Below are 14,180 nucleotides of genomic sequence, written 5' to 3'. Positions count from 1 at the left end.
TTGTGCTTTAAAATGTGCAGGCTCCTTCTTCAACTTCCTGGCAAGGAAGGTTTTGATCATCTAGGGAAGGTTTCTTTGCTAACCTATGTAAGCAGGATCTGAAGGACCATGTCCCTTACAGCTCTCTGAAAGTGGTAAGAGACCCTGGGAGTAGTTATGTAAATATAGCTTGCTCCGGCTTTGCTTAGATTTGTTAAATATTTAGTTGATGGAGCAGCATTTTGCTCATTGGAATCAACTTGGCTAGTATTGGGTCATTCATTGTGTTAATACAAATTGCAATGTCTGTATTAAATGTGAGAATAGAAAAAAAATAAGAAAATCTGTGCTTAATATGGCTCAAGAGAAGGAAACACTCTCAGTTCAAAGAATGAGACTCTGGGCCTGAACATGTAAATACAGATTGCTCCTGTTTACTTATATTTACTAGAAATTCAACGGATGTAGTGGCATTTTGCCTGTTGTAATCAATGTGGCTGTTGTGGGGGCGGGGTGACAAATTATGTTAATAAAAGCAGGAATTGTGAAATATGATCACCAATGCTTGCAACTATTGTAAGAATGCAGAAAAGACAGACTGCGCTTAATCCATTACAAAAGAAGAGACACACTTTCAATGTAAAGGACCTTGGATGGACAAGGGCTCCACTGCCAGAGCTCTGCAAGGATAAGAGGGGAGGGCAGGACTCTGATCAGCAGGCTACATGGCCTCCAGGTGTTAGCTATAAGATGGGTTCATAGTGTTTCTCCCCACTGTCTCAATGATAAGGCTAAAATAGCTTCCAAAATGAGTCACTTTTGTTACTGTACATTTATTCCAGTCAATGCTGACATTTCTTATGGCTGGATTGTGTTTTGGGCCAAAAGCTGAAATCACCAAGAGCTGAAACCACTGGGTTTTCACCCAGAGCCAAATCCACCACAAGCAAGTGGGAGCAGTGAATGATTGGCCAGTGGGGCAGCTGATGGAGACGGGTACCGATGTGATGGGTGGCAGCAGCACAATGAGCAGCCAGCAAGGCGGTGTTTGGGGACCAGGCTGGTGTTTTCGAACTACCTATGAGCAGGTAGATAGCAAGTGACCAGCGAACTCCTCCAACTCAGGATGGAAGGTGAACTTTGCAAATATACTTCTGAATTCTAGGTCTGTTGTGACCAAGAGCAACAGAGAGAAGCTGGGAATGTGAAGGGGTCATTTAGTTAGTTGGATTTAAGAACCCTAAGAGGAAAAGGACACTGCCCAACCTACTTGGGGTGGGATTTTACTCATGGTTTTTGTTTATAAACTCTGTTTGTGGTATTTTCCCAAAAGTTACTTCCCTCCCTTTTATTCAAAATTTATTTTCTACTCTCAGACTCTATGCTTGCAAGTGGGGAATCACTGCATCTCAGAGGCACCCAGGGTGGCGTGTGGATTTCTCAGATTACTGGGAGGGAGGTCAAGACGGTTCTGTGTTGGATGGATGGTGAGGAACTCCTAGATATTGAACCCAGCTCTGGCTTCTCCTGGCTCCACATCGCAGAAGGATCCGTAGTGGATCGTGGATTAGGATTAGGAGGCAAGGATGATGGTGAAGAAAGGAGATGCTTGTCATCTATGACAGTTTAAAAGAGAATAACAACGGAGGCAAAAATAGAATTGGGTGGGTAAAATGAATTTAGGTGTTCTTATTAAAGTAATCAAACAGTTAAATATTTTCCAATAAATAAACATGTGAATTCCCATTTGAGAATAATTTGGTATGTTAAGAATATATGCCATTTGTTTCTTCACTGGGTATTTTCCATTGTCACGCATGTCTTATCACACTTTTTATGACCAACAGTGGCTCATGACTATGAAAGCAAATTATTTTGCACTAAAATTATTTTTTTCTCCATCTGTTAGCTACAGTCTGTAGGCAGGTATTGGTAGTTTATACAAATCTGCTAAAACATTAATAAACATAATTAAAAAAAGAAAAATATAACAAAGTGAGCTTTAAGCCATGGGCTAATCCAACAATGCATTGTAACAACAAGGAAAAATGACACGAGGAATTCAGCAGTTGCAAGCAGAGTGACCATTGTAAAATTCCTAAAATATAATTCTGCAAGGTCAGGAGTAGTTATGCACTTTCTGTGGGTTCTGCTTCCTGTATGTGAGCAGAGGTGCAGCCTCCTACTGCAAGAAAGGCAGGGGGATCCACAGGAAAAGGCAACCTCTAGCTTTTTCTCCTTCTCTGTTACTTCCAGGGATCCTTCTGCATCTGCACTATCAGGTAGGATGTGCTAACACTGATCTGGTACTGTAACAAACTCTCCTCTGAGAGAGCATACAGGTATGCAGCATTGGTTAATACAAATGCACTTGCCTGTACACCACTTTCGCATGGGAGAATGATGCTGATGTTTGTTCTCCATTTCCAACTCCTCAAAGATTGAGGAACCTGATCTCCAAGTCCATAGGCATCTGCAACATCCAGGGAAGATCATGATAACACAGATGAGTCAGTACTTTCCCACCCTACACTTCATTCCCAGCCAGGATTATTGCCACAGCTTTTTATGTAGGTGATTAGATCACTCAGTTCAGCCTAAGCTGTCAATGGAACAATGGGAGTTTCCTCTGGGAACAGACAGCAGGACTTGTCTGAATGGAATTAATTTTGAAGTGCAGCAATCTTTTAAAACACGTGTCGACCCTCCTTTTAGAGGCAAGAGCACATTTGCACATTCTTCTTAATTATGATGTTGTCTTGTCACAGCTCAGAACGATTTATTCTTCCTCTGAGAAGCTACCTGTAACAGCATGCCAACTGAGGCTGCAGGAGACATTGACCTAAGAGGGTGAGATCAAGTGAAACAGGTATTTAATCACTGAAGTCACACTAAAGACCACATATTTCTATCAGATCTGCCATGCAGATTTGTGAAATTTGGCACAATGAAGACATATTAGCTTCTGACAGCAGTCTCCACCATCCATTTTTGCTCTTTAGGTAAAAACTGTAGCTATCTGGCAAAAGGTAGGCAGAGATTTGCAGCTCCAAAGCTTATTCTTCATACTTTCCTTTGTTAGAATAGATTTTTGGTATATTTGAAGTCACTAGGGAGCTGTCTGGTCATAGGTAACCTTTCCCCTTTATCTGTCTATCTGTCTATCTATCAAACAATAGACCTCCAGTAGATAGGTAGATATTGTAGCAGGTTCACCCTCTTTCCACACAGCTTCTTCCCTCAGGGTAGCTGGCCGCTCTGACACGGACGTGCCCCCTTTGGGTGAGGTGTTCTATTCAGGGCACTGCCCTCCGGCAGTGACCACTCTGATCTTGGTCTGCACTCCCTTCCGGGGGGTGAGTCATTGTTCTTCCTTCAGTCCTCCTTCCAGGGTCCCCTCTACTTCCTAGGACCCATAGTTCTTCCTGGGAACACCCAGCTCCCTCCTGGAACACACAGTTCCTCAGCATCCTCCAGGCCTCAGTGGCCCACTACAAGTCCCTCTCTAGCCCTGTTTTCGGGCAGACTGTAGTCTCTCCCAGACATTCCTCCCTGGCCAAAGGCATGCCTCTGCCTGCCTGGCTGCCTCCTGTCCTGTGGTCTTATGGCCTGGGGCTTCCCTGGCTCAAACTCCCCCCCAGCCTACTGCAGCTGCCTCCTTGCAGCCTGGCCTTTTAGGGCTGCCTTCATGCGATCCCCACCCTCCATGACTGCCTCCTTGCAGCCCTGGGCCTCAGGTAGGGTAGCCTGGGTTTGCTAGGCTGAAACCTCTCTCATTGCAGGCAGGAAGGCAGGTCTCTCGCCTCCTCCCAGGAGCTGCTCTTATAGTCTCCAGCTGAGCCCTCCTCAACTGGGCTTCCCCTGACTCCAGGTCTCAGCCCCTTAAAGGGCCAGTGCAGGGCAATGCCCTGCCACTATATATATATCTATATAGACCTATATATATGGAAACTGGAGAAAGCAAGTCCAAGCATTCCTGGGAGTGGTGGACACTACCGACAATTCATCCCCCATTTCACCACCAGAGCAAGTCCCCGACAGACCTGATAAAAGCCCGAGGTCCTGAGATGGTGAAGTAGAGCAATACGGCAGAGAAAGCATTCACAGATCTATGAACAGCCTTCGGTGGTAATCCTGTACTGATAGCTCCAGACTTTCATAGAGAGTTCATCCTACAGATGGATGTATTTGAGAAAGGCTTGGGAGCCGTCCTATCACAGATGGTCGGGAGATGAACACCTAAGTCTCTACCTCAGTAGCAAACGCCTACTGAAAGGGCAGAAATATGCAGTGGTTGAGAGGGAATGCCTATCCATGAAATGGGCTATGGAGACACTCCAGTACTACCTACTGGGCTGACAATTTACCCTTGTGACTGACCATGCACCCCTTCAGTGGAGACAAGGGAACAAGGAGAAAAACGTGAGGGTGACTGGATGGTTTCTGTCCCTACAGCCCTTCCAATTCACCATACAATACTGGGCTGGAAGCCGCCATTGCAATGAAGATGGTCTGTCATGAGAATGTTGCATGATGACCCAAGTTGCCCAACTCCAGGGAGTTGAGCAAGGGGGAGGGGAGTGGAATATGTGACGGAGTCAAGTCAGAGGGTTACAAAAGAGTGCTAGAAGGAAAGTATGTGAACCTTAGACTATGTAGGTCCCTGTTTCCTGGGTAAACTGGCAGGGGCTGGCCTAGAACCATCAGGAACTTTCCAGAAGCAGTCTGGACAATCAGGCCAGTTAGAACACCTGGAGTTAATTAGGAGTTCTCCAGAGCAAAGGGAGTCACACTAATTAGACCAACTGGGGCCAATCAAGAACCAGTTGAGACTGGTTTAAAAGGGCACATGAGGAGGAAGAGGAGGGAAGGAGCCAAAGTGCTGAGAGTAAAAGGAGTTTGGGTGAGAGCTACAAGACAGGACTGTGTTGGAAAAGCAGGTATTGGAGGAAAGGTACTATGAGGAATTGTTTGGGGAAGTGGCCCAGGGAAGTAGCTGCTAGGGTTTGTTCTGCTCCTCATCTATCTGTTGCTGCTGCTGCCTTAGGGTCCCTGGGCCAGAACTTGGAGTAGTGGGTGGGTCTGGGTTCCCCCCAATCCCTTCCTACACCACTACAGAGTCTGTCCCTGAAAAGGAAAACTAGGACTACAAAGGGGTGTCACCCCCCCATAATATGGACTAACTTGTGATGAGTATAGCTCAATAGGCTGGGAACCTTGTCTCTAGTAAAAAGAAAGAAGCCGTGTGGTGGGACACAGCAAGCCTCTGAGGCTAAATGCTATTCCACCAGAAGAGCAGGACCTGTGGGCATAGCCAATGCTTTGCCACTATATATATATATATATATAAAATAGTGTGTAATAAGCATAAATATTGTAAGAGGGATATAGCCTAAATAGGCTTATTCTACAAGGTTGTTCAACTATGCTAAGTGTCACATACCCTCTTGTATTTGCTGAAGAGAATATTTGGCACTATCAGACTGGAAATTGTCAAAATCAAGATGCATTTGTTCTAATGCTTAAGTAAAAGCTAGGGAAGTACCTTTACAGATCAGTACTTGGAATGTTAGTATCCAAAACAGAAATAAGAAATGAGCAAAAGAGGATGCTACTTACCCTGTGCAATAGTTCTCTGAGATGTGCTCCTCAATGGTAAATACATTTGGGATGTGCTTGTGGCCCCTGTATCTTTAGCCAGAGATTTCTCATAGCAGTGTCCTCTCAGCCCATGCATATGTTCAGTGTCATGCCCCCTGGTGGTGGTTGTATATTACCGTGTAGGCAAACTGCCCTCCATTTTCTCTCTACCAAGAAGCTTTGCAGCAGAGATCTAAGAAGGATAGGAGAAGTAAGGTGAGTCATGGAGCATCTATGTGCACATTCATTTCAAAGAACCACAGATACTTACTCCCTTCCTGGGAGAACAGATGAGAAGCAGCCTAAAGAGTAATTGGTGAGTAAACAGTCCACTATATCAAGTAAGGAAACCATGCTTGTTTGGGCCAGGTCAGAACTATTAGAAGGACTCTGGCTTCGTCCTGTTTTATTTCTAGTTGAATGTTAGATATTAGAGAAGATGTAGGGAATGCCTAGAGTAGACCTAATGACCGATGAAGTTAAAAGGTATCCCTGAGGGTGCCTACTTCTGGAGCAGAACTTGACATGATTCTTGTTCATTGCTGTGGCGATCATGATCTTTAAAAAGACCACTGAGGCAGATGATAGGTCAGAGGGGATCACTCTGTATCATAGTGTGAAAATATGCATCTTGAAGGTTGAGGACAACCAACTCCCTGGAGCCAGCGATAGATAGTGTTACTATTTTGACTGTTAGGGTTATTTTGACTGTTAGGGTATGTCTAGACTACATGCAAACTAGTTTACCTGCCATAGTCAATGAAGCGGGGATTTCACGAGGCATAAGGGAGCGGTCGACAAAGGCTTCCCTTGTCGACCAATCCGTGTCTAGACTGCCGCGCTGTGCTAGATCAGCTGATTGTCAGCACCGCATGGTGGCCATTTTTATTTTAATGAAGCAGGGATTATTTAAATCTGCTTCATTGACTATGTCGGGTAAATTAGTTTGCATTGCTCCGTTGATGGAGCCATGTAGTCTAGACACACCCTTAGTGCTTTCACATGTGTTGAGTAGCCTCAAATCTAGGATGGGTCTTTATTCTTTTGGGAAACATTGAAGTACCTGGAATAAATCCCTTTTCCTCTATGCTGCATGGGAACTGATTCTATAGCACCTACTTGCAGAAGAGTCTATTTCTTGACAAAACAAGCTTTTATAAGAGGGGTTCTTAGAGAGGGATGCAGAAGGGGGTTGGTTTCCATCTCTGGAATCTCTGTCTTATGTGTTGTGATTTATACAATCTCTGGGTGCTTGGGAATTGGGTGGGACAGGATCTATGAGCTACCTGGGATTTGCTAAAACTTTTCTTATGGGCAGATGTATAGATCTCTAGACAACAAAAAATAGTCCTGTGGCCCTTTAACATGTATACAAATTTGTCTGTACTGTCAGCAAACAGTTTAGAACAATCGAAAGCTCAACTGTATTTTGTACCTTCTTAGGAAATCCCCAAAACTGAAGCCAGGATGTCCTTCTCATAACTGCTGCTGTAGTGACTGAATGGGCAGGAGTATCAGCAGCATTGCAGGAGGCTTTCAGCAATACTTTGGTGAACAGATGGCCTTCCACAATAATTGCCTAGAATTGCTGTCTGTGCTCAGCCAATAGTTGCTCCACAAATAATTCAGTTTGGTGTAATTTTTATGATTGTGTTTCACCATTCACATTGATAGTTAGCAATTCTGAATTGCAAAGAAAATAAGAGTTTCTGCTTGTTAGGGCTAGATACTTTTGATCTTTTTCATGGGGCATAGATTTAGCATGCTTTTCATATTCATTAACTGCACAGACTACCAAAGAACTAGGAGAGGGATAAGAGAATAGAAACTCTGAATCTTTCACTGGAACATAATTTGTATCTGTTCTCTTGCATGTAGGTGGAATTGTAGCCAGGGTGTGCTAACTAACCTTCACAGGGATCAGAAGGGCCTCAATGACAGTGGAAAATAATCCACTAAGAATAGAGGAGAGGGCATAATTGTTTTATATGGAGATGAAGAAGAGATGTTGAGCAGAAGAGAGATGTATTCACCAACTCTGGGTTCTTGTTCCTCAGGTTCTTGTTCCTCAAAGTTTCATCATATGGATTGGGCCTCCTAAAGAGGAAGCGTGATGAAGGCCGTCTACCTTCAAGAAGAGTGGTGCTTGAAGCTCTAGAGAATTTCTGGTCGTAGGATCTCCATAGGGCCTAGCATGATCACAGAGGTGGTGCAGAAAGCATGGGAGGACACAACAATAGCTACTCATACATGCTGGCTGACACCAAAGGTGTCATAAGAGGTGATAGTTTCTTCAAAGACTTGTGAAGACTCCTTTATAGGGATGAGGAGCAAAGTCCTGTACCAATATTTAGTAGACCCAAGCAAAGTCTTCATCTAAATTTTCTCCCTCCAATCCACTGTGACACATTGGAGCACCAAGAGATATGTGAAGTGAAACTGCTGGTATAAGATGAATTCCCAGAGATATCAATGTCCTCAGTACTGAAAAAATGTTGGAGTCTAACAGTGGTGAGTCGGGTATCTTAGATACACCTAGGTCTCAGGGAAAACTGCAATACCAAGTATGTTGTCATACTAAATCCCTGGCCTGGACCAAAGTAATAATGGCTGAGAGAGCAGACACTCATGCAGGGTGGTCTAGCTCTGCAGGCTTCTTCAGTATTGAGTGAGCAGAGGAAGAGCTTTTCTTGCCTCCTTGGTCCTCTGACTGCACTGGTTTCTCCAAGGCAGAGACTTTGCCATCTTTTGGGTTAGCAGTGCTTGCAGCATCTGAAGAACCAGCGGCCTCACAAGTACCAGTTTGGAAAGCAGATGGTGCTGACATGATCAGAGGCAGCAATTTCTGGGAAGCAGATTCTGCAGAATTTGTGTGGCGATCGTTGCATGTCTTCCTTTTAGATGCTCTCAAGGAGTGTGGCTCAGGAGGCAGCAAATTTACTTGGAGATGAAAGTGTGTGGGGGTGTGTGTGGAACTGACCTAAGTGAGAAGCCGAGCAAACTTTCCATCATGAGGAGATGAAGTTTGATTTACTGGCTCTACATTTCAATGCCAGACAGATGTTACACTTGTCAGATTCCTGGGGGGCAATGGATATATCATGAGTGTCCATCCACCCCCAGCATGAAAGACAATAACTGGAAGAACCAGACATAACCTCCCAATGTACGAGAGCTATTTTATCTAAGTATCTAACTACATAAATATTTACAATGAAAGCTTTGTTATTTGGCATCTTGAGGGAATGGTGGGTGCTAGTTAATCAAATTTCAGTTAAATAAGAGTTATACTTACCAATGGAATACCAATTTTCAAAGAATTAAAATACAGACGTATTCACCAATCCAGAAGTAGTACTGCACTACAGAATGATTGGCTTCTTGAACCTCTTAGGTGCATATGGGTAAAATTTCCTATATAGTAAGTTATATTATGAAACTACATATCATGAAGGTGAGCACATGGCATACACCCAGATCACTAAAAATACAACTTAACACTAAAACTATAATGAACATAAACTTCTTATGATTCAGAAGGCACTTAAGGATTTTGCAGTGCCCTGAGTCACTATTATCAACATCAATTTTCACTATAAATGTAGGAGGTAGGGTCATAACAGATTCTACTCAAGGACTCTGAAAACTACTTTTTTGAATAAATCCCCAATTTCAGGTTGTTTACTTGTCTTCTGTCTCTTTTCCTTAAAAGTAGAATGCAGAATGTGCAATTGCATAAGCTAGGATACTAGTCCCTGTTACTAAATTAAAAATTTGTAGTGGGAGATATCAGACATGTCGATCAATAGAAGTTTATGGTTGGTAAAGTGTTGGATAACACAGCTTTTGCCCCCCCCCCCTCAAAACTCTGTCATCCCACAAGAAAAGTTCTTATGTCATTACATCACTCTGCTTTCCATTGCCCCTCCCTCCACCCTCAACTGCCTTGCCTCCTCCCTCCCTCCCTGGTCCTCCGTTGGGTCAGAGCCGTGAGGGGAGAGGAGGAGGAAGCTGTGAGCTGCGCACCTTCCTGCTTCATGGGGGGGCAGGGAAGGGGAGCCGCAAGGCCTTCCGCCTTGTGGGGAGGGTGGGAGCCACACATCCTCCCCCCGCACTGGGGGGCTGGAATCCATGAGGCCTCCCCCCTCTTGGGGGGAGGGCAGGAGCCATGCGTGCGCCCGTCACATGGGGGAGAGGCACAACGTGCTCTCCTGCCTCATGGGGAGGGCCAGGAGCTGCAAAGCCTCCCCCTTCATAGAGAGGCTGGGGATCTGCGATCTGTGCATCTTCCCCGTTCATAGAGGGCTGGGATCCGTGCGCCCTCCCCCTTCCCTGTATCTCAACCCCATCACACACACCCTCAGCCAAGACCCCACACTCCTAGCCCCGTCACACACTCCTTTGGCTGAGAGCCCTTACTTCCAACCCCCTCTCTCACCACACTGCCAAGACCTTGCACCTCCAGCCCCTTCACTCATCTCTCCTACTGAGACCTCATACCCCTAGCCTACTCCTGCCCCTTTTTCCTCTGGCTAGACACCCTCTCCCTGGCCACACACCTACCCCCAAGAGAGGGGGGGTTGGTGAGCATAGTGCAGCCCCCTAGTTTTTGTTGATTTTTTTTTTTAAATTAGAATGCTAAAGGCTACCATTACTTACTGACAAATTACTGGTTAATGTCAAGAACTACTTAAAAACTCTTTATTAGAATAAAGACTAGGACACTGTTGGGGTAAAACTCAGTGTGGACAACTTCCTGTGTTGTCTCAAGCCGAGGAGGTAAAGAAGGAAATGAGGGCAATTCACCCATTCAGTACTGTATGACAATGGCACAGGGCACAAGACTGAGTAACGTGCATATATGGGCCAAATGGACGATGTTATGTGAAATTTCTGATCAAAAGTGCGGGGGGTGCAAGTGTACTTACAGTGGAGCACCTATGAGAATACTATTTGAACAACAATGAGTAGGGAACTGAAACAAACCAATAGGTTGGATTTTAGTGATGAGTAAAGAAGTAGGTGACTTATAAAATCCTATAAATAATGCCAGCTGAAATATGTAACTTGGGGACAATACCATGCACATTAGGTGAACATAACATTGCTCTACTGTATTGCTTCTCTGTGATTGGTTTAATTTAGAACTGCTTTTCTTTATCATATTAATAAACCTAACTGACATGAGTTATAATATATATACTCAAGAGGCCATATAACAAAACAACAACCCAAAGGGTCAAGCAATTGACTATACAACTAATCATCAAACTTCAAGGCAGCTGTTGGGTCCATAAAGTTATGAATACATTTTTAGGAGACACAGACACACTGAGATAGGGCCAGATCCTTCTTCCTTTGTTGTCTGTTGCTCTGATATTATTCATGCATGTTCATCAGATATGATCTTGAGATATATCAAGTCAAATTATTCCTGAGGCTCTTACAGCAGTATTCTGAAATTTCAGTTTCACTCTAAGCATGAAACAAAATGGAGAAATGTTGTTTAATATAAAAAAGCATTTAAATCTAGCCTCAGATATAGGGCTAGATGTTGGATGAACACTGACCATGTGGTGCTGACATGTAGACCCACAAAAGGCTCATTCTTATAGCTGCAACCAGAAAATGGGACCTGTAATTAGAAAGGTGACTAATTTTATAGATATGTGGAAGCCCTCAAAGCTTCCAGAAGTTTGCTTAAATATTTGACTTGACCTTTTACTCACAACAATCCACAGTTTACTTCTGGATTCTAGGTATGTCTCTGAAGAATACTGATGAATTTCAGAATGCTTGGGTTTAGGTGCTTTATTGATTTCAAAGGATAATGATCCAGGAGTGGGATATTGCCTCTTACCAGATGGATACACAAAAGAGATTGTCAGTGTGTGAATTTCCCAATTTTCCAAGCAAAAGGGAGAGGCTTGGCTTGCATTAGCTTTCTTCCTCCAGGTCCAGGGTAGGAAAGATCTAAGGAGATCATTTGGAGCCAGAGACGGAGTGGTCCAGGGGTAATAGTAATAGACACAGCCAAGCTATCATATCGTTGGTGTTCCACCCTTGCAGAGGTTTCTAAGAAAATATAACTAATGACTGTTTTACATTTTCCATTACATGCCTTTTTGCAATAGGTATCTTCCATTTAAGGGATGCTGTCAAAAGTCAAGGATAACACTTGCTAAGCTACACACAGCAATAGTAATTAGGAGTATTGCCTCTTTTGTTTCGCATTTAATGTGCTTTTAGATCCAACCTTTATGAGTTACATTGTGCTTACGCTGTAAATATGCTCAGTCATGAGGTTGATTGTCTAGAGCCTTATAATACCACACATCCTACAAAGGGTTTCTGGCACTAAGTTCATGGCCAGATAGAAGCTTCAGATAATTGATGCAGGTTTGCATTATATGGGTTAACTCCGAGCCTTTGGGCCTGATTCTGCTCTCAGTGGCATTGTTATAACAGAGAAGAATTTGATCCTTTTTGTTTAACTGAACACGAATTTGCACTCTGTCCTTAGTGATCTTTGCATGTTGTCTGCATTTGTGATTGAACCCTGAGTCCTCCTTTCTTACTTCTCTTGAATATTTTGCATTTATTCCACTCATTTCAAGTTTGCTGAAGTAAGCAGGACTTGCACATCTGGGACATGTATGACATTAGCACTGCCAGATTTAGAGAGAATTTTCCCCTAAGTCTGCTTTGTTTCACAAAAATGCATCTCAAGTCCGTATCACCAGTGGCGGCCCGAGGCGGGCTGCCAGCAGCTAGCGCCCCAGGCGGAATGCGCAATTAGCGTCCCCACCTCCACAGCCCTCAATGACATGACAGCATCATTGGGCACCCCGTTTAACGCGGCACCCTAGGCAACGGCCGAGTCGGCCTATACGCATGGGCCGGCCCTGCATATCACCACATGCTATGGCGGCTTTTGGAGCAGTACTTGAAAGATACTGATATATCCAGCAATTTGATTTCTACATACCTTTAAGCACCTATATTAACACTCATTAGTCATCAAGTTTGTTGACCTGATTTCTGTATCCACTATGCTTTACACTAACAGGATAAGCTTGCCTGCTCACACCAATTAGCACAAAGAGGTGAGGCAAATTAAAACCAGAGTTAAGACTCTGAGAACACCCAGAGTCATTGGTGTGAAGGCAAAGGAGAGTTCCAGCAATGACTGAAGAACTAGGGCAGACATTTCACATAGAAGTGAAAAATTATTTTAAATATTTATAATTGCATGAAAGGAAAGTGTGACTACCCCCAGTGAACTGCAGGATTGGTCAGTCTAAATTCCTTCCTTACCTCTTACACACGTACATTTTTTTTAAACGTATGTGTTTAATTCCTTTTAGAAGTACTGATGTTAGCACACTGGCTTTGTAATAACTTTTAAGAGCACAGGAGAGAAAAGCTCAATAAGAGAGGAGAACCCTGACTGGTAGATTTTTTAACTCTGGCTTGGGAAGGACATGAATTCTAATTCCTTGCTTTATCTGACTTTGTGGAAACTATTCCAAAGTAGTGCCTTGAGGACTAGGCTTTGTGATTCAGAGCAGAGCTGAGAGAGAAGCTGTTTTCTGTGAAAGAATTTGACCTTTGAGGAATCCCTTCTTAAGACTATGGTTGAGCCCTGTAATTATGGGTGAGAGCCCTAGGGAGAATGTACTGTTCTGGAAGGAGCAGTAGGAGGCATTCTGCTTTGGGCATGCCTTCCAAGGCTCTCATGCATGTGCCTACTACTATATCACTGTGGGTACATCTACACAGCAGTGTTATTTTGGAATAAGGTAAGTCTCCGTCTACACTATGAGCAGTGTTATTTCTACATAATGTCAAAATAATGTCTTGCTGGAGGATTTCTTATTCCGACTCCTGTAACCACCATTTCATGAGGAGTAAAGGAAATTGGAGGAAGAGCACTCTTCCTCGCACTTCCTGCTGTGGAGGAAGCTGAAAGAAGCTATTTTGACTTCAGCTACGCAATTGACATAGCTCAAATTTCATAGCACATTTCAGCTTTAGCCCTGCTATGTAGATGTGCCCTGTGGGATACTTATTTTCTGCCATAGTGCCGGGACACTCACACCAGATCCCGGTGTAATGCAGAGTGAAGAGAACATTCGTAGATTGAGATGCTGACAATATCTTTACACTCCAGCTCATCTGATGAACTGGTCTTACTCATGAAAGTTCATGATCCTATATATTTTTGTTAATCGCTAAGGTGTCACAGGGCTACTTGTTTTAAATTTACCAACTAACATGGATACACCTCTGAGACTTTTTAATATTCTTTTGGAATACTCTACCAATGCCATTTTATCTTTTATGTTAACTAAATGATTTGTTCAACCTCTATAAATGGACTAGTATGGATTAAGATCTCTCTCTCTTTCTCTCTCTCTATCTCTCTCTGTATTGACTTTTTTGAATGAACTTTGTCTTGATAATGATTTGCTGTTCATTATGGCAAATGTGAGAGAGATACAAATGAGTTTAAAGGAGGAATTGAATCCCATGCAAAGGGTTTTTACAAGATCCTGTGC

General features: G+C 43.5%; 1 long non-coding RNA gene across 1 annotated transcript; it reads left to right on the top strand.

The window, feature by feature from the left end:
* The first annotated feature begins 1,307 nt into the window (after positions 1-1,307).
* On the top strand, positions 1,308-9,654 carry LOC142827243 (uncharacterized). The gene is made up of 2 exons (XR_012901843.1): positions 1,308-4,933; positions 7,677-9,654. It is a non-coding gene; the product is annotated as an uncharacterized LOC142827243 (long non-coding RNA).
* Positions 9,655-14,180: the final 4,526 nt, after the last annotated feature.

Source organism: Pelodiscus sinensis, chromosome 2 (genome assembly GCF_049634645.1).
Source record: "Pelodiscus sinensis isolate JC-2024 chromosome 2, ASM4963464v1, whole genome shotgun sequence".
Classification (NCBI taxonomy): domain Eukaryota; kingdom Metazoa; phylum Chordata; order Testudines; family Trionychidae; genus Pelodiscus; species Pelodiscus sinensis.
This window is presented reverse-complemented; position numbering and strand designations above follow the sequence as displayed.